Genomic DNA, 19,810 nt, shown 5'->3' on the forward strand with positions numbered 1-19,810 from the left:
TATTTGGCCAGCGACTCCTACTGAAACATGATGTCACCAGACTGCAGCCTGAACTAACACAGGTTAATGGAAACAATTGTAATTAGTGCTTAAAAGAAAGCAGAGGAGGAGTCAAATCAGCCTAAAGGGGAAGGGAATTCCATTGGTGAGGTGACATTGCTGAATAAGTCCTTTGTCTGGTTGCCACCAGCTTTACCTCTGAGCAGGGTTTGTGAGGAGAATCTCAGCTGGCAGACTAGATGCTATAGGAGGTGATGACCCTTCAGGTTCCAAGGCCACAAGACATTTAGGGCTTTGATAGGAAGAACCAACCCCTTCAATTGTGCTTGGAAACATCTAGGGCAGCAGTACCCAACCCCCATTCTTCTGACCGGTCCCAGTCCATAGATCTGTCGGTACCGGGCCGTGGCTCCTCCTCGTCCTTCTCCATGGCTGCTGCCTCCGGGCCTGCCCTGCCACTCTGCCGCCAGCTCACCTTTGGTGCTCTCCAGTGGCCACCATGTCTGGGGCTCCCCTTCGGCATGGCACTGTGCAGCTGCTGCTGGCAGTGCCCGTCAGCGGGCGGCGGGAAGTCAGGGGCGCCAGTGGGAAAGCAAGTGGAGCAGGGGCTCAGGCCGTGGCGATGTCCCTTGGCAAAAGACTACCCCCTCTCCTCCCCAGGCCTCAGTAAAATTGTCAAGCGTTGACTGGTCCCCGGTGATAAAAATGTTGGGGTCCACTGATCTAGGGGGACAGTGTGATGGTTACAGTCCCTGTTCCCCATTTCGGAGAGTAGCCTGGCTGCCACATTTTGAACGAGCTGGGGTTTGCAGACCATTTTGAGCAGCAGTTTTGTTTGTGCTTGAACTGCAGAATGTTTACTTAAATGTATGTACCAAGTATTCTGTTATCTCAACACTGCCTAACAAACGAATGAAGCCATTGTCAAATGGATGAGTTAAACTCAATCTGTGACCTCTAACACTGCAGTCCTAAACAGATTTACACATTTCTAAACCCATAGAAGCCAATGACATTAGATGGGTGTAAGGTTGTCTAGGATTACCCTGTAAATTGGATTCTTTTTCCTCTCACAAATGTCCACATGAGTTTTTTTTTTCAATTAGAGAAAACAAAATTGACCGAGTGACAAGGGACTGGAAGAAGCTCAAAGTTCAGCTTTATTGCTTGGAAAGAACCAATGTGGATGCTGCTGCTTTTGCATTAAAAAAAAATGGAGTCATACGTACCCCGAAGGCAAAAGAAAGGGATATGTTTAGCATTATCATTAGTCCTTTGACTGGTGGCCAAATAAAGGGTTAGAAGTCAGCCTTCCAGCTCTGGGAAGAACTTCAGTCAATCTGCACATGCACAAAATGTAATGGAGCAAGAAAATGTACAGTGCTGAAAGGGGAGTTGCTGTTGAAACAATATCTGGAAACATATTGCTTACTTTAAGTGCTCCAAGTGTCTTTCCAAGAGCCTTTCAGCAACCCCATAAGGTAGGCCAGCATTATTAACATCCCTGCATTACACATGTGGAGGGTGGTGATGCTGAGAGACAGTGTTTTCCCCGAGGCCACACAGTGATTCATGACTGTACCCGAGCTTTTGAATTGGGTACTCTCCTGTTCATCAATCATTCGCTTAACCAGCATGCTGCATCAGCTCTTCTGATTTTGATGTCATCAGCTCTGTCTTTATAATGAAGTACCAGCAGGAGCAATGGATATGGGCCAGTGGTCTTCTGTCCTGCTCCAAAAGAAACGGGCAGCTTAGCGATTATCTGCACCTTACAGAGAGAGCAGCTACTTTCTTGAAGGGAACCTGTTAGATTTCAGGGAGGCTTTTCATTTCTTTTCCACCTCAACAACGATGGACCAGACTACAATGGACACTGGGGAGAGGGGGGGCTCCGGACAGGACTGTGACTCCAGTTTCCCATCAGAGGCACCCATCAAGTAGCTGCATATAGCTTGTGATACTCATTTGTGTCAGGTCTGTGTTTGCTGCGTTAGTGTGATTATCCTCATTGTCTGGAAGTTTTGTGGGGTTTTTTTTAAGCCAAAGTCTCCAACATAGGAATATATGTAGACTTTGCTACAAATATTTTTTCCTGTCAATCAGTGGGAGTGCCTTAAGTGTCATTTCTACTAATACCATCAAAGAAGGCATTTGTTATACTGTTATAATGTTCCTTGTAACTATTATGATGTTTTATGTAAACTGCCCAGAGCCGGATAGAAGGGCGGTATAAAAATCCAAACAAACAAAAATATAGCAAAATGAAGTTTGTCAGCAAGGAGAAAGGAGAAAAGAACAAGAGTCTGGTAGCACCTGTAAGATTAACAAAATTTGTGGCAAGGTATGAGCTTTCAGGAGTCAATGCTTACTGCTTCAGGTACAGCTAGTGAATGACTCTAGCAGGCATGATTAGGTTAGGTGTGGTATGTGGAAGGGTAATAAGCATGAAGGAATCAGCATTGGTAATGAGACAGAAAACCTACATCTCAGTTTAGTCCAGGAGGATGCATTGTCTTGAGCTTCAATATCAATTGCAATTTAACTGTCTCTACTACATTCTGGAACAGTTTTTTTCTGGGCACAGAATGTGTATTCAGACACGTTTCACCAAACCGATATTGTTGTATGTTGCTTTACCCAGTGTATCTTGTCTAAGGAAAGGGAGAGTAGGTTAGGCTATTTATCTCCTACCACTATAGAATCCTGCTCAAAGCAGCTTACAAGAAAACCAATACCATGAAATCATAACATATCAAACATTGCCAGTACAAAAAAAAAATTAAAACAAGCCAAGTTTATAAAAACAACATAAAACCAGTGAGCAGCCCCCCAAAATCCATGAACAACCCCCAGACCAGAATCAGTCCATAAAAGAACTAACAAGATGTCTTAAAAAAAAAAAGTAATTAAAAACCAGGGTGAAAAGAAAACATTTTGGCTTTGTGCCAATTTCAATTTTAAAGTGATTGGTAACTTCTTAAAAAAATAAAATTAATGCCACCCCATCAGCTTTGCTTGATAATTCAGTGTTCGGATCATGCAAACAGATAGCTGTTTTGGAAGACTTCTGATTAGCTGCCAGTACAAGCTGAAATGGCAAGCAATTTCTCCTTCTGCTGAAGACCTTATGACACATAACATGATAATGGCATTATAATTATCAGATGCAATACAGCTACCATTGCTTCCTTGATCCCTTCTGCTATTCTCTCATCTTGAAATTGCTAAACTGAAACCTATATGGCAAGCCAGGGGTGTGTGTCCTCATTGATCCAAACAGTACTTTTTTTTACGAGACCCTCGCCATTTGGCTAATCCAGGACTATAATATATCACAGGCATGCCACTTTTCTGATGATGGATGGCAGTGATGCATCATTAGGGGGCTGTCAATGGAAGTGTCTCAAAGGTTGATGGGCTTTGTACATTTCCATTATTTTTCAGAGGGGGAAGCATTATAGTTATTCATGAGAGCTGGAAAGGGGGGGGGGAGTCAGATGAGAACTAGACACAAGCCCTGTTTATGGGCTGGGTTCCGTGTTGTACCGAAGGAATTAATTGCAGAAAAATCCACATGTCGAGGTAAGAAGTCGTTACATCTTCTTCCTTCTGGAACTGGGTTGTGATGGCTTAATTGAGCACAACAGAAGATGGATGCCAAGGCTAATCAAAATCATTGCCTTTTTGTGATTCTCAGTGGAGAAGAGCATAGTAGACATGTAACTTGTTCAGAACATAAATGTAATAACTAACACTGCATCATCATGGATTGCACCGACCTCTTCCAAATATACATGCCCACCAGTAGAAACACCACAGAACCTTGAGAAAAACATGGCTAGGCATGCCCAAGGACTCCTTGACTTGAATGAGGGAGTTTGGGGAACACCTTGCCAGCTACACAGCATCTAGCTGAGTATCTGTCCCCTTCCTGTCTCCAAAAACTCCAAAGAGATTATCCATGTTCATGTCTCAGATAAACTCAAACAGTTTTGAAATAACTGCCAGCTTCAGGACCGTGAGCACAGTTCAATATTTACCTGTGCTTAAAAAGGGCGACCCTCATCTTGTACATTTCAAATGGGAGGTTGGATTACAGGTCTCACCTGAAAGAGATGATCAGTTAGTTGTTTCTCTGTACTAGTTTGACCTCCCACCAGGGGCTTGTTTGGTAGTCAGCTACCTTGTTGCTGCTTTGATTTATCCACCTGCATGGAACCAGCCCTCTTGGTGCCAGTTCTCCTGAACCACTGATAACGCACATTGAATTTGAAAATGCCCCACTTGCTTTGCTCAAATTTGCTCTAGGGCAGTGGTCCCCAACCTTTTTATCACCAGGGACCACTCAACGGTTGACAATTTTACTGAGGCCCGGTGGGGGGGTAGTTTACTCCTCTACTCTCAACCACTGCCCTAACGCTCTTTGATCGCTATGTTAATGTTTAAGCATCCTTTCAAAATAAGATACAGACACGCCACAACAATGAACATAAGGAACATTTTATTTTCATGGAAATTTTAACTCATGACAATGACAAATCAATGGGAACCCTGAGCTTGTTTCTCTGCAACGAGATAGTCCCATCTGGGAGTGATGGAGACAATGACACCCAAAGTGTGTTGTAAAGGGCCGGGGGGGATGAAGTAAAGGGCCGGGGGGGGGAGAATTAGTCAATGGACCACATGTGGTCCGTGGCCCACAGGTCGGGTATCACTACTCTAGGGAATGTACTATGAGGTTGCAAGGCAATGATTAACTACTTGTTTGGGGCTTTTTGATTGGCCATGAGTTCTTCTTTCCCCAGCATGTGTAGTCTAATGCTAGGCTGCAGAAACACTAGCATTCAAAGAAATAAAAAAAAATTGCTTCCCATCCTGCCCTTTTTGGGTGCGATGTTCCATGGAGTGCTTCTACATTTCATTTATTTATTTATGCTCTTTTTACTAAAGTCTTGAGCATTGACAATCAGGGATACACAAACAGTCAATGATAACAGTAAAATAATAACTGATCTTAAAATTTAGCCAAGACAATAACAACGCTAAATCTCAATAGACATACCAAGACCAATACAACAGTAGCACAACCCCCAGTTTCTATATACAAAAACAGATAAAAAGTACAGGAGAAAATGTCTTGAGGAAGTGTGTGGAAAACCTCCGGAAGAATATTCAGGAAATGAGGAGGAAGACTGGTAACACAGAGAAATGGAAAACTGAGGCAGTCCAGAAGATGCTTATATCCCCTATTTTATGTTTGCTTTCTGAGCAGATAGATATTGTGGTACCATCCAAATGTTCTTACTTAATTGTTTCTCTGTCTAGAATTGCCTGAATGAAGCTTTAGTGGCTGCAATACAATGCTGATTTTTTCCTATATCTTCCAGATGGCTTTTGCATCACCTCTTTCTTTGACAAAAACAATACCTCATTTTTATCCCTCCTCTGTTCACAGTCCATTTTCAGATGAGCACCTTGACACAGTCAGAATCTCTCTCACCTTTTCTCGTTTTGGACAGTCAAGTAAGAAACGTCTCATCGGTTTGCTTTCCCCTCCTGCTGATTGCAAAACTGATTCTCTTCAAGGTCCTTGCAGCCTCCCTGATTTCTATTTCCAGGTTTTGATCACAGGTTCTGGCAAGAAGGTGACTCTTTGGATTGCAGCCCAACTGATTATGGTACTTCACATTGAATCAGAAACTTGGTGCCTCAGGGAGGGAATACAAACTGAACAATCATGACTCGGTGCAAAGTAGCTTGGCAGGCAGCCTCTGCTGTGTGTGACAATGTTGCACAACGAGAAACACCTACTCTGGAAAATAGGTACAGGATCTTTAGTGTCTTCCTAGCCATGGTATGTTTCCAGACCGTGAAGGGAGTCAAATATTCAGCTGTGGAATGGAACAATGCCCTCCCCTGAGAAGCTGTGTGTGTCATTTTAGTTTCTGTGTCAGGCACTGTTTGTTTGAAAAGACTCCCCCCCTCCAATGGAAACAGCATCCTATGTCACCGCACGGAACGACCATATTTTGTCAGACCATTCTCAGAGCTATTCATCGGATCCATTTAGTTAAGTAAGTTCTACTCTGACAAAATGTGGTTATCAGAGAAAGACCTTTCCCAGCATCTGCTACCTGAGATCCTTTGGCAGGAAATGCCATAAATTAAACCTGGAACTCTCTGAATACAAAACATATGTTATGAATAGGGATGGGCACGGACTGGAAAACTCAGGTTTGGGGTGTTCTGTGAAATCCTTCCCACTCAGATCCCGGCTTCTGCTCCCAGGTACTGGGTGTCCAAGAGAAGAAACTGTCTTAGGCATCTGATGGAGGAAACATCTCCCCATTCAGATCCCAGATGCACTGAGGTTTCTTCTCCCGGGTGCTAGGTACCCTATAGCAGGGGTAGTCAACCTGTGGTCCTCCATATGTCCATGGACTACAATTCCCAAGAGCCCCTGCCAGAAAATGCTGGCAGGGGCTCATGGGAATTGTAGTCCATGAACATCGGAAGGACCTCAGGTTGACTACCCCAGCCCTATAGAATAAGCTGTCTTTGGGATCTGATGGGGACTAGCCTAGAATTGGCAGCCATTTCAGGTTCACTTCCCCTCCTTTAGAAAGTGTTTGAGGGAAGGGGGGGGGAAGCATACCAGCGACTGATTTCACTTCCCCCACTTGGAGGTGGAAGGGAAATGAAATTATCCCTAAAAGGGCTTGCCATTTTAGTTTCTGTGTCATTTTAGACTAACAGCAGGGCATTTGTGCCCTCTGCTGTCAGCCTAAATTAGCTGCCAGCTGAACCCCAAACTGAACCAGATAAAGGCACCTTCCGCAAACCTTGATTCTGGAGGCACGAGCTAGGCATTTTCATGGGAAAACTTGGCTTGCGCCCACGTTCATGCCCATCCCTAGTTATGAATACACTGAATCTTAGCACTTTTCTGTAACTTTGGGATATCCCTATTTGATCAGAGACTTCCAGCTTCCAGGAGGATCCTTCCAAAAGCAGTGCTGTACATTCAAAATGTTTACTCAAAGCTGGCCCAAACATATATTGGAAAACCGAAAGATTACCTCTTTTTGACCTAATTCAAGTCACAACAGATAGGCCCTTAGTTTTTCCTCTTTTCCTTCTAAGCTTTAGCTAAATCAACATTTGGCTAAATCAACAATCCCCTGTTATATTGTCTTTTATCTGAAAAGAAGCAACATGATTCCATTCCTGTTTCTCCAAATGGTTTCTTTCCTAACCTGGTACTTACTTAAAGGATTTCCTTTCAGATGTTATCATTTCCTTATGCTGCGAGGTTTCTTTATTGTGTTTATACAAAAACACTTTTATTTTAGTATTCCACTACCATCTGAGGTGACTAGAGCTCTATCCTACACATCCAAGTAAATACACCTTGGATGTGGTAGAGCTCTGGTCCCTTTTTAACTAGGCAGGGCTTCGCCTTCTCATCTTTAGAGGAGTCCTCTTTGACTTCGGCCTAATTTGGGAGTAAGCACCTGACTATCCAAATTCTCACTGGCAAATAACTACTCTAGTTTCCCCAGACTTTGTGTGGTTTGGCTCTCAATAGAAAGTTGTATTCTCACTACAGTTTATTTCTCCAGGAGTGTTTCAGCTAAGTTTTGATCAGAATCACACTACTCTCAAACTGAACTCCCCATCAGATTCAGCTCCAACAGTACTAAAATCCTCCCCGCCCACAGCCAGTACAACCCACTCAACTGTGGCTAGCCAATCACAGGGCTCAGAGCAGCCTGTAGCCTCTTTCTGCCTAATTAGGAGTTTTAATTCTTATCTAATTCTTGCTGGTTTAGTACTTATGGCCTCATTCACTTCTCATTTCCAATATTTGACATTTTTGTTTGTATATTTGTTTGTCGGCCATTCATGAAAAGGGAACTCTCTGATGCAGACATCAGGGAGGATTGGATCTAGATGGGTCCTTTCCCAATTTCTCCCCTCCTTTTTTTCTGTATAAATTCTTCTAAACTGAAATTCTCTAAAGAGATCCTAGACCTAACTCCCCCAACCCAATGGTAATATTGAGCAGAAAATAGAGAATATAAATTTGACTTTTTTTTGTGAGCAAATTTGAGCTATGAGAATTTCTTCACAAAATCAATCTGAGATCTACTCCAGTGGGTCATAACATCTGTGCTGGGAAATGAGAGGCAAAATTAGAATTAAGGAAAATGACCAACCAGTGACCAGTGTATCTTCTCTTCCAAAGCCAGGGCCACGAGGATGGGTTAGCTAAGTTGATATAATTGATTAAGCCAACTGCTGGCTTTCAGTGGATTGAATTTGGCCCTGGGGCTGCTGGTAGTAAACCACAGGGCTGTCCTCTTCCTGTGACTTAGCACTAAGCGAAGAACAAAGATTCCTAAATCCGGCATTAATGCTGTCGAGCGTAAATACTGGTATTTTCCTTTTAGCTCATGAGTAGCCATGACATGGTCAGATTTTTTCCATGCCTCCCTTCATTTTCTGCCTGAATACTCTAAATTTTGGAGTCTTTGGTCAAGCATCACATTGCACAGAAATGAATCTCATTTGGAACAGACAAACAATGTTCCTGTGAATGTTATCTTGTGCCTCCAGTCATTCATTCTGGCTCTTGGATGTGGTGCCATTTCCAGTTTTGGCAGCTGAACATGGTGTAGCTTTCCACTCATTATAAACCCAGCAGGGAAGCAGTGGCAAGGATGTAAACATACCAAGGGAAAATGGTTTGTTGTCTGGCAGTGGTGCCTTGCTACCTCACTAAAAATGTAAAATACACCCCCTGTATGATAAAGGCAAAGCCCTTTGTGCAAATACTCCCTCCACAGATGTTGAGGAAGAGAATACTCAGTGAAAAGAGATCAGCTATTAGCAAATGGCCCATAATCTCCATGTTTTGTCCTTTTGTAAAATTCATTGTGATAGGAGGTTCAAAGCCAGTGTGATTCAGATTGTGCTTAGCAACTGAATTGGTGCCATATTACTGATCTCATGAGAACAGGGATGATGCTGATCACATTTGTACTCCTGGCATTAGGTATACTCTGAAGGGGAAATGGTACATTTTTGTCATATCCTATTGTCGGAAGGCAGTGTTGGCGGAGCTTAAATATGTAAAGAGGAATGTATCTCTGAGCTGCTTAAAAGAATAAAATGGTTTTATTTAGAAGATAAACAAATTTGTATGGAAGGGGGGAGGGAGAACCCTGTCTAACTGTTCTTCTGCATTCATTCTGTCTGTTCTGAATGAAACATGGGAGGAAGTGCACGAAAAGTAACAGGACACCTCCTATGGAGCCAATCAAGACATTGGAAGAGATTATTTGGGAAACAAAAGGAAATCCCTGTTCTAACTATGCTAAATACACATCTCCTGTAGGGGAATCCTAACTGTAGCCCTAAAGTCTACCCAATATGACTCCCTCAACTTTTTCCATATTTTTACATGTATAATGTAAAATAGAAGCCTCTTGTGGCGCAGAGTGGTAAGGCAGCAGAAATGTTGTCTGAAGCTCTGACCATGAAGCTGGGAGTTCGATCCCAGCAGCCGGCTCAAGGTTGACTCAGCCTTCCATCCTTCCGAAGTTGGTAAAATGGGTACCCAGCTTGCTGGGGGGTAAAACGGTAATGACTGGGGAAGGCACTGGCAAACCACCCCGTATTAGTCTGCCAAGAAACGCTGGAGGGCGTCACCCCAAGGGTCAGACCTGACCCGGCGCTTGCACAGGGGATACCGTTACCTTTTTAATGTAAAATAATATTTATACATTTCATAGCCTTTCCTAACAATGACTCTTCCCTATTAATCCAGACTCTTCCCTATTCATATTGCTCCCTCTATGTCTAACCATTCCCCATTCCTTTGTTAACCCTGGTCCTAATTCTAAAATTAACACCAATATGAATCCTTAATTTTTTCATACTTTTTACATGAAAAAATTTAAACATCTCATGTCCTTTTGTAACTATGACTCTAACACTTCCCCTAACCCTGACTCTTGAAAGCTTATAGTGAAACATTTTAAAATAGTTAAACATTTGAAAGCTTATACCCTAAAAAATATTTCTGGTCTGTAAGGTGCTACTCCCCTCAAATTGAGCTGTTCTACTAGAGACGAACATGGCTACCCTCTGAAACATGGCTACCCTCAGTCTGGTTTCTGGAAAAAATGGTCCATTTGCATTCCATTTAGGAATCATGGTGTATCTGGGCAGAGTCTGGATTGAGACTGCAGAATTATCGTTCTCTTTTATGACACATATAGCACAGAAACTACTGCCTGGAAACCATGAATTGCTGCCTGGAAACCTGGAAGGCTTATTTACACTTGTCAACAGTTCTACATCTAATATACCAGTACTTTTTTTGGATTGACTAATAAGGATTGCTTCTTGATAACTAGACAAGCAAGAACTCTGGCCTAATGTTCAGGCCCTCTTATAAAATAGACATGGAAGGGTAACTGTAATCCAACTGTAACCCAACAAAAATGGAATAGTAGTCAGAGCCAGATTTAGGGATAAACTAGGAAAGCTCTGAAGACTGAAAAAAAATGAAAAACAATTTGGTAGTATTTATTGGACAGTCTGGCGAAGGGTATGACTACAAATACTTTTGGACATTTGGTGAAACATTTCTGTACTAGGGTCAGGCTTGTTCACCAGTTAAGTTAAGACCTTCCGTGGCATTCTTCAGACCCTCTTTTCAGGTGCAGGAACAAACTTTCCTTGGAAAGAACATGAAGGTTAGATGGTTGATATGCAAATCCAATGGGGCTTAACAAATCTAAGCCCACCCAAAAGCCCATTACACATATGCCATCAGCCAAGAGATATTTTGCACTTTATCATTCCCAATCTGAGGATCACATGCTGATCCCTTGCTGTGCATTTATAGGTGTTTTAAACATCTGTTTCCCTCTCTATTTAATTTACCAGATCTGATGAATGGCTAATTGAAATGCATATCTAGAGTATTCTGCAACTTAATTGTCTCTAAGGGCCATCTAATAATGGAACAAATGGGGAAAGGATGGTCCAAAGGGAGAGAATGATTATGAATAAAGATGTGTTCCAGAGAAATATGCTCTAAAATTTTTTTTGGTTAACTGAATGTTTTCAAAGTCATGGTAATGTTATGTTTAAGCAAACTTTCACGTCCAATTTGCAACAAGCAATTGAACACTGGGCTTGTTGTATAGAGGCCCCACAAGATGAGTATTTTCCAGTTTTTTAAAAAAGGAAATAGTAGCCATGTGTTGTCAGGATACTGCTGCCATATGGCCACCCTAGCAAGAGGCTTTCAAGGAAAGTGAGAAGTAGAAGTGGTTTGCCATTGCCTTCCTCTGCAGAGTGTTCCTGGGTGGTCTCTCTTCCAAGTTCTGACTCTGCTTAGCCTGACAAGCCTGGGCTCCTCCTTCCCTCCCCAAGAGTAGCCATATGGGATCCTCAGCTGTGGTAGGTGGCCACTCTCTTTGTACCCTCATCAGGGGAGAAAGAGGTCAGAGAAAACAGGGCTGCAGAAGGAGGAAAGTGAGGGATTAAAAGGAGGAGATCAAAACCACACTTAACTTGAGCAGGATACACTTGGGACTCCTCAGCCTCAGAACTTTCTCCCTGCTCTGACACACACACGAGGTTGCAGTTCAGCTCTTAAAGATCAATGACAAAAAACAAACTGGAGAGGGGGGAGAGAAAAGCGCTATCTCTCCCTCAATGCAAGAGATGCTGAAAAGTCCCCCCACACACCATTGCCCTGAACTCTAGCACCTAATACCCACCCCTCTGCTGCTTCATCAGTGGTCCCTCACATAGCTGAGCAAAGAGCAAACTCCCACATATGCTCCCATGATGCCACCAAAACCTCTGGCCCTCCGCCCCAACTCTGTTGGACATCAAGGAAATGAAGCCATTTGGCCCCTTCTTGCTTTTGTGGGGGCTGTCTCTGAAGAAGGGAGCAATGATTCATGACAGCTCCTGCCCTGCCACAAGTTTTGTTAGTCTTTAAGCTGCTCTTGGATTCTTGTCTTTTCTTCTGCAGGAGCCTTGTGTCTCTGTGTGGGTGCATGTGTGTGTGTGTGTGTGGGGGGGGGGGAAGGTAATGTGAGAGGAGGTTTGCTTTCTTTTCCACCCTCCCTCCAAAGGAACAGGTTGTGCTATCCCATCCAGGAGAGGGGGGGAGAGGGGGGGTCAAGGATGGACACTCCCCCTGCCTGTGGACCCACCATTCAGATCATTTGTCTTCCTGTCTACTTGTTAACTTGCCTTTTTATTATTCTATAAATCTTCATTCCCATCACCTTCCCTCAGAAAGCTTTAGGAATTCCCCTATTTCTACAGTAAAGACCATAGAAATGGCAGAAATTTCTAAGACATGGATGTAGTAACTGGAAATGGTGTTACTGCAGGAATGATATAATTGCTCCAATTTGTCCCACTGCAGAAGTGAGACCAGAATCACCAGGGAATCTGGTAAGTTTATAATTGACAGAGTTGTCCTCAGGGCTCTGCTTCATGATAGAACTCCAGGGCTCTGGCTTTTGTATTCAGCAGGCGTTTCCCAAAGGGAGATTTACATTTGAAGTATAATTACTATCTGGGTGTAATCCTGAGTCCAAAATTACGTAATTGTCCCACTACTTATTGACTGGCTCAGTGCTTCCTGGAGTTTTCACCAGTACCTTTTTTTGATTGGCCCCTTTAGTGCCTTATGTAAAAGACGTACATATTAGCATGACTGAGACTGCCACAATGCTTTAGCCAGATTCTGCTGTTGTTTGGTCCATCAACAGGATCACAGTGGTTCGGTGGTATGAATTGTCCAAGGGTTCTCATTCACCCATTTTTATTTCTTGGTCTCACTCTTTTCCTTGGTTTAAAACGATCTTTGTTAGGTCCCCATTCTTGCCTTTTTAAGATATCTCATTTAAAGTTTTGCTGGAATTTTCAAGGCCCAGCTCCCTCCCCCAGTCTCTTGCAAGTAAATCTCTAAACAGAGGTGAGGATGCATCAATCTGCTACATTTATGCAAAATGAACACGGAGGCACCATGCAGTGCACAGCCTGCCATTTCTCACACGGCAGCCGCTGAGCAATATTTTGAAGGGCTGATAACATATTGTAGGACAATTATGTCCCCCCCGCTATATCTTTAATCCGAAGAACAAACTCTATCTTGCTTTTAAATCAGTGGAGGATAGGTTGTTAGTGTCAGTGAATCCAGCACACAGCAGAAGAAGAGAACGTCCAGTAATGTTGACTGGTTGGGGATGGGGGAGCTGCCATTCTTGTTTAGAATCATAGAACCACAGAGTTGGAAGGGGCTGTGCAGGCCGTCTATTCCAAACCCCTGCTCAACGCAGGATCAGCCTAAAGGATCCAGGGTGTAAACTGCATGGAGCTTTTATTCCAACCCCAGATCGATTCAGTCCCTGCCCTCTACACAGAATGCGATTTCCGTTTGGATTTTGGGCGATTTAAATTTTCCTTCTGCAGCAAGAAAGATTGATCCGGAGTGACCCTACCTTTATTGTGTGATATCTTAGAGTGCTTTTAATCCTCAATATCCAGATTAGGAAAGAAAGCTCCGTAGTAGAGAACCTCTGATAGGTTACACCTGGTCATGTGACACGCTTGCCTTAAAGGAGAAGCCCCTAATTTCTCTCAACTTCTGTCGGTCCTGGATTTTTCCTCCCTTTTTCGATCCTCTCCCCCTCCCCTCCAAGAAAAGAAAGAGGCTCCCTGCCTGGCTCCTCCCCCCCCCCTTCAAGAAAAGAAAGAAAGAGGCTTGGCTCCCCCCACCTTCTGAACTGCCTTAACCACGTGCAGAAGACTTTCCTGTTTCAATGGGGAGGGGGGGGGGAGGAAGACCCGAATTCAAAGCGATCTGAATTCAACAGAATTGACAATGGAATAAAGAAAGTAAGTGCAGACTCTGCCCAGGATAAATAGCTGTCCAGCTGCTGCTTGAAGGCTGCCAATAAGGGGGAGCTCACCACCTCCTTAGGCAGCTGCTTCCACTGCTGAACTACTCTGACTGCAATTCCCCTCCTGATATCTAGCTGGTACTGTTCTACATGTAGTTTAAACCCATTACTGTGAGTTCTTATCCCCTACTGCCAACAGGAACTGCTCCCAACCCTCCTCTAAATGATAACTTTCCAAATACTTGAATATAGTAATCATGTCCCCGCTCAACTTCCTTTTCTCCATGCTGAACATTCACAAGTCCCTCAGTCTTTCCTCCTAGGGCTTGTTCCCCTGCCCCTGGATCATCCTCATCACTCTCCTCTGCACCCTCTCAATTTTATTCACATCCTTTTTGAAGTGAGGCCTCCAGAACTGCACACAGGACTCCAGGTGTGGGCTGACCAATATACAGTGGGACAACATTTTTTTGTTTATTTATATTTTAACTAAAAGGCCACCCCTCTCCAAATGGTCTCAGGGTGGCTCAGAACAGCTTGGTTAAAAATCCAAACAAATAATAGGCTTTAAAAACACATATAAAATAATTATTGCTAATAATCAGCTTGTAATTTTATTGTGATCCCTCTGTTGATACACCTCAACTGTTGCCAACTACTCTTTGGGTGCAGTTTTCTAGCCAGTTCCCTATCTACCCAACCATCTGAAAATCCAGTTGACAGCCCTCCAGTTTACCCATCAGAACATCATAGGGAATATAATCAACTTCTCTTGTCTGAGAATCCCACATTGAATTGAACACATCCGTATTTTCATATATGAAATGCTGGGATACATATCAGAGCATTCTGAAGATGAAGAGTTGGTTCTTATATGCCTCTTTTCTCTCCCTGGAGGAGTCTCAGAGTAGCTTACATTCACCTTCACATTCCTCTCCCCACAGCATACACCCTGTGAGGTGGGTGAAGCTGAGAGAGCCCTGGTATTACTGCTTGGTCAGAACAGCTTTATCAGTGCCCTGGCAAGCCCAAGGTCACCCAGCTGGCTGCATGTGGGGGAGTGCAGAATCGAATCTGGTGTGCCAGATTAGAAGTCCGCACTCCTAACCACTACACCAAGCTGGCTCTTTGTTCTAGGACTTTCTGAATTAATTATTTCAGAATAACCTTGGGTTTCCATTTAGGATGGCCAGGTCTTCCATCATAGGCCTCCTGCCCTTAGCTTCCACTGCTGCTTGTTGCAGTAGTGGGAACAAAAATAATAATAATAATAATAAAAAAGCAGTGACAGAGAAGTGCTGGGGATGTTACATCTGGTTATGTGCCTAGGAGAGGTATCATAGCATCGTTCCCCAAACCTCGCAGAGATTCATGAAATTCCTAGAGTGAAGATATTGCACCATGATGTCATTTTTACATAACTAGAAGTGTCGTGTGTGACAATAACACCCCTCCCATGACCCCCACAGCTCATGGAGGGTTTCCAGCATATGGCTGGCAACATTATTTCAATCTCTAAACAGTGATTATCTGTTACTTTGTTAGGAGTCCCCACTAGCACTTTACCCCTGGAGCCTCCAAGCCTTGCTGATTTTTGCTTATATCGGTAGGTATGGAATTGCCAAAGTAAAATCCTCGGTAAAGTGCTGGACTCTGCACCAAATAAAGAGATACGAAAAGGAATTTCCAGAGATGAGGTGCCAACTGTCAAAATGACCTTGCTCCTCATAACCATCCACTTAAAAGCATGGGGAATGCACAGTACAGACCGAAATAATGCACACAATGCTCAGGCAGGTTCATACAGGAAGAAGTGTTCCTGAAGATATCCTTCCTAAATATCCCTCTCAACCAATGGTGGCTGAGGGTGGCTGATGCTGGCTGAGGATGCTGGAAGGCCAGTACTATAGGGTTACTTACCAGAACCTTTTATTTAGGGTTTTTGAGCTATAGTTCTACATGACTCTGATTCCTACATTTTCTGATGTTCTAGCCAGCCTTGAGCCTATTTAATCAGCAGGCGTGATGCTGAGATAAATTCTCAGCCTTGAAAAGCCAGTTCTGATATGGCTTAAAATGCTTTTCATAAAGGCAATGCAAATATAGAACAAACTCAAGTTTCTTTTAATAGGTTGTTTTGAATCTGATCTCTTTGTTTAGCCAGACAAGTATTTAGAGTCTACATTCTGAATTAACAACTCCCCTGTTAGTGTGTATATTTCCAAGCTGTAATTAAGCACCTTTTAAAAGCCACTCACAATTAAAGTGTCAGTGTTTTTTAAAAAATAATGCTTGCGAGTGCTGATGCTTTATTCATGGAGAGCATTAAAAGGGCTTTCCTCTGGAAAATACAGTCGTAATGCTAACAGAAAGTCAAATGGCTCTATGGGAGAGCATGTGATATATGAAAAAAAAAAGATTTCTTATTTCACTCTGAAAGCGGGAAAATACGTAGCAGATACTTTTACAGAACACAAGTAGATCTGTGTCTAGGGTGAGAACATAAGTTGGTGACATAATTCTTTAAGATGAGGGGCCTCCTTTGAATGAGATATGGTTCTGAGGTTCAACGCTGGGTTTGGATGCAGAGAGTGGGAAAGAGCATACAGACAAAAACATAGCACCCCCAGCATGGTGTAGTGCTTAAGAGCAGCAAACTGTAATCTGGAGAGCTGGGTCTGATTCCCTACTCCTCCACATGAGGCTTGCTTGGTGACCCTGGGCTAGTCACAGCTATCAGAACTCTCTCAGCTCCCCCTACCTCACAAGGCATCTGCTGTGAGGAGAAGAAGGGAAAGGTGATTGTATGCTGCTTTGAGCAGAGAAATGTGGAGTATAAGAACCATCTCTTCTTCTGTTTTGGAATTCCATCAGTCTCTGCCCATTCTATCTGCTGGATCTATCTCAGGAGCAAACCCACAACCCGTGTTCCCTACCCCATGAACCACCAATGGCCCAAATGTCTGCTGGATAAGACTAGTGATCCATTTCTCCTGCATCCCATTTCTCACAATGACAGCCAGAATGCCAGGCACTGCGGTCAAAATCTCTTGCTATTTTTTATTCTTCAGCAAGTGTGATTCAGAGGTACATTGCCCCTGACAGGGAGAATACATTTGGCCATCAGCCATTTAGCCATAAGTGGGCTTCTCCTCCATGGATTTGTCTAACCCAGGGGGCTCCTGGGAATTGTAGTCCATGAACATCTGGAGGGCCGCAGTTTGACTACCCCTGGTCTAACCTCTAGTTAACATGCTTAACTGACCCCAAGGAAATCAACAGGAAAGTGCTTTGCTGGATAATGCCTATATATATATATTTTGAAACAGGCACATTACTTTCTAGAAACACTGTTTAGAGTAAGCACATTTTTAGAGGAGGGAATCATAATTTGGTTTCCTAGAAATCCCTCTGGCATCTGTGTTCAGTGCCAATAATTATGTTTTTTTTCCAGAAAATATACTTTGTGCATAAATATAAAAACAGATTGTGATTCCAATCTGTTAGTTAAGAATATTATTAATGAATCTCAGGAAATGCAATAGAAGGCTAATTGGTGTCAATAACAGCAATTGTGACAAATATTTTGTTCTGCAAGGGAAGCAATATCCCCCAGTGCATATGCTGTGAAAATATTCTGTTCAAGTCCATTTTCCCTCCACACCATGGGGATTTCTGTGATATTTTGATCAGGAATAAAAGGCTTTGGTCAGGAAGAAAAGACTGAACAAACGACTCAATATATTTGTGAAATGCAGCTATTTACCAGTTTAGCTGTTTGTTTTTGGCCTGATTGATTTCTAACCATAACTGGTTACATTGCTCAGGAGTCTGGGGCAGTAGAAAAGGGTTGTGTTAAAATTGCAGATTATTGAAAAAGGCTGCTTATCCTTCTGTCTCAAAAACAGGTGGTACCATTTATCACAATTAAAACTCATGGACTGATTAAATACACCTATCCATCTTTGATCCAGCCTCCCTTTTAGGAGTTTTGGGTGGTTTACTATATCCTTTTCTCATGACAACCATGCAAGTCAGGTGAAGCTGAGAGAAAGGTTGATTTGTTGAATTTTTCGAGGAGGGGATCATTCAGTTTACCAACTGTCAGTAAGGTAGTCTCTCTTGGGCAGGCATTCTGTGATCAGATGGCCTGATGCACGACCGGGGTAGCTGCATCCCATCATTACATTAGGGTTGCATGTGGTATCCAGGAGACACCTTTTGTCTGGCCAGAATTCTTGAATCACTTCAATAGAGTTTCCATTTGGTAGGCAGTATCTCTGAAGGATACTTTGCAAGTTCATTTAGATGCCACAGGTAGTTTGGGTTTGGTGTTTTCTTCAAGAATCTCTGATTCTTCATTTCACACTTGCAATAAATGTTTTTTGACAAGCACTTGATTTCTTTTGCACACCGTTCTGCAGCTCTGTTTTTTTCCCTGCTTTCTTTAAAGGGGCGGGTGTGCTGTCCATTACTTTGGTAGTCTCATGACTGTTGACATCTATTGCTATTTTATTGCCTCTTTGTTTGCATTACTCTGCCGCCATTCTGCTGTGATGGCTAGAGGGTTCTCATTTGTAGTTACATGTGCATTTTAAACTTTTAACCTTTTAATTTGCCATCCTTTTTTTCTATATGAAAAAGTGCTTATTGCCCCCTGAGACATATCTATTCCTCATGGGGCATGTGCCCCCTCTGGTAAGTTTTAAAATGGTAACTGTATACATGCAGAATCTGCCCTAAAACCTCAGATGAGAAATCATGAGATACACTTCATGAACTACCAGTATCTCTTTGTTTCTCCTGAGAGGAGAATATTAGCTTCCTATCTTTCTGACAGGGAGTGTAGAGATCATTTGAGTCCCTTTGATAAGTCTCTCACTGACTGAGGCACATTAGGAGAGATTCCATAGTTAGATAGCGAGGGAATAGTTGTTGTCACGGGGGTCATTAAGTGTTAATAAGTAGGCTTTCTGGCATGCCTTACTGCTTAAATATCATTAGGGGAAGAAATCCGAAATGATCTCTGCAAATCTTTTTGTGTGTGAGGAAAGTTAACCAGAGCTCTGTGTTAGACCATACAGCTTTCCGCTAATGAAGGCATGCATTTTGAAAGAAATGTTTAAAAGATAAGTGATTTTAAAAATGAGGTAGCTGGTGTCTGAAGCTCATATTAGTGAACTGCTTCTAGAAGCATGCACCCCAACACAACTTTGACAATAACTGTTGCCCTTGTGGATCAGATGGATACAGAAGTAAAACAAACCCAAACTGTACAATATAAGAATATAAAATTAGTATTTTCAAGAATCTTTCCTTTCCTAGTTGGATTAGTGTTAAGGTCACTGATCTCTTTAAGTGTATTAAAACTCACATCTTAAATCATTAGATATATTTTTGAGTTTCTTAAACCTATTATTTCAATCCAAAAGTCCCTGTGTCCAGCTTCGTTTCTCCTTTTTGTGAACTGAACATGTCAATCTTTAATACTGCAGCATCTCCTGTTTCGCTGTGCTGAGCTCTCTCCATAAAATCTATACATTTCCCAATGTTGTTTGTCAATCAGTAAATCAGCATTTTACATTATACTCATATATGTGTAAATGATGTGTGTATTGTACATGTAAGTACAATATAAATGGTGCATCAAAAATAAACAACTTGTCTATGCTAGAAAATGAATCTACAAAACTACCAGCAAAAAGCAGAGAACTGATGACAAGAACATAAATGAATCAGAAAAATTCACTACTATGAATAACTATACTCATATAATTCTTCTGTGCCTTTTTGATTCTCAGATATGAATATAGTACATAATCCTACCTCTGTGGTGTCAGTTCATATTGGAAAAGATTTGT

General features: G+C 42.5%; 2 long non-coding RNA genes across 2 annotated transcripts in view; one reads left to right on the forward strand and one right to left on the reverse strand.

The window, feature by feature from the left end:
- LOC143821771 (uncharacterized) overlaps positions 1–19,810 on the forward strand; it is a 40,876-nt gene that overhangs the window by 16,402 nt on the left and 4,664 nt on the right. The gene's annotated exons all lie outside the window — the stretch shown is intronic.
- LOC143821769 (uncharacterized) lies at positions 1,263–5,653 on the reverse strand. Its single transcript, XR_013225904.1, has 3 exons — positions 5,504–5,653; positions 4,044–4,109; positions 1,263–1,731 (listed from the first exon to the last, which is right to left on the reverse strand). It is a non-coding gene; the product is annotated as an uncharacterized LOC143821769 (long non-coding RNA).

Source organism: Paroedura picta, chromosome 12 (assembly GCF_049243985.1).
Source record: "Paroedura picta isolate Pp20150507F chromosome 12, Ppicta_v3.0, whole genome shotgun sequence".
NCBI lineage: Eukaryota > Metazoa > Chordata > Lepidosauria > Squamata > Gekkonidae > Paroedura > Paroedura picta.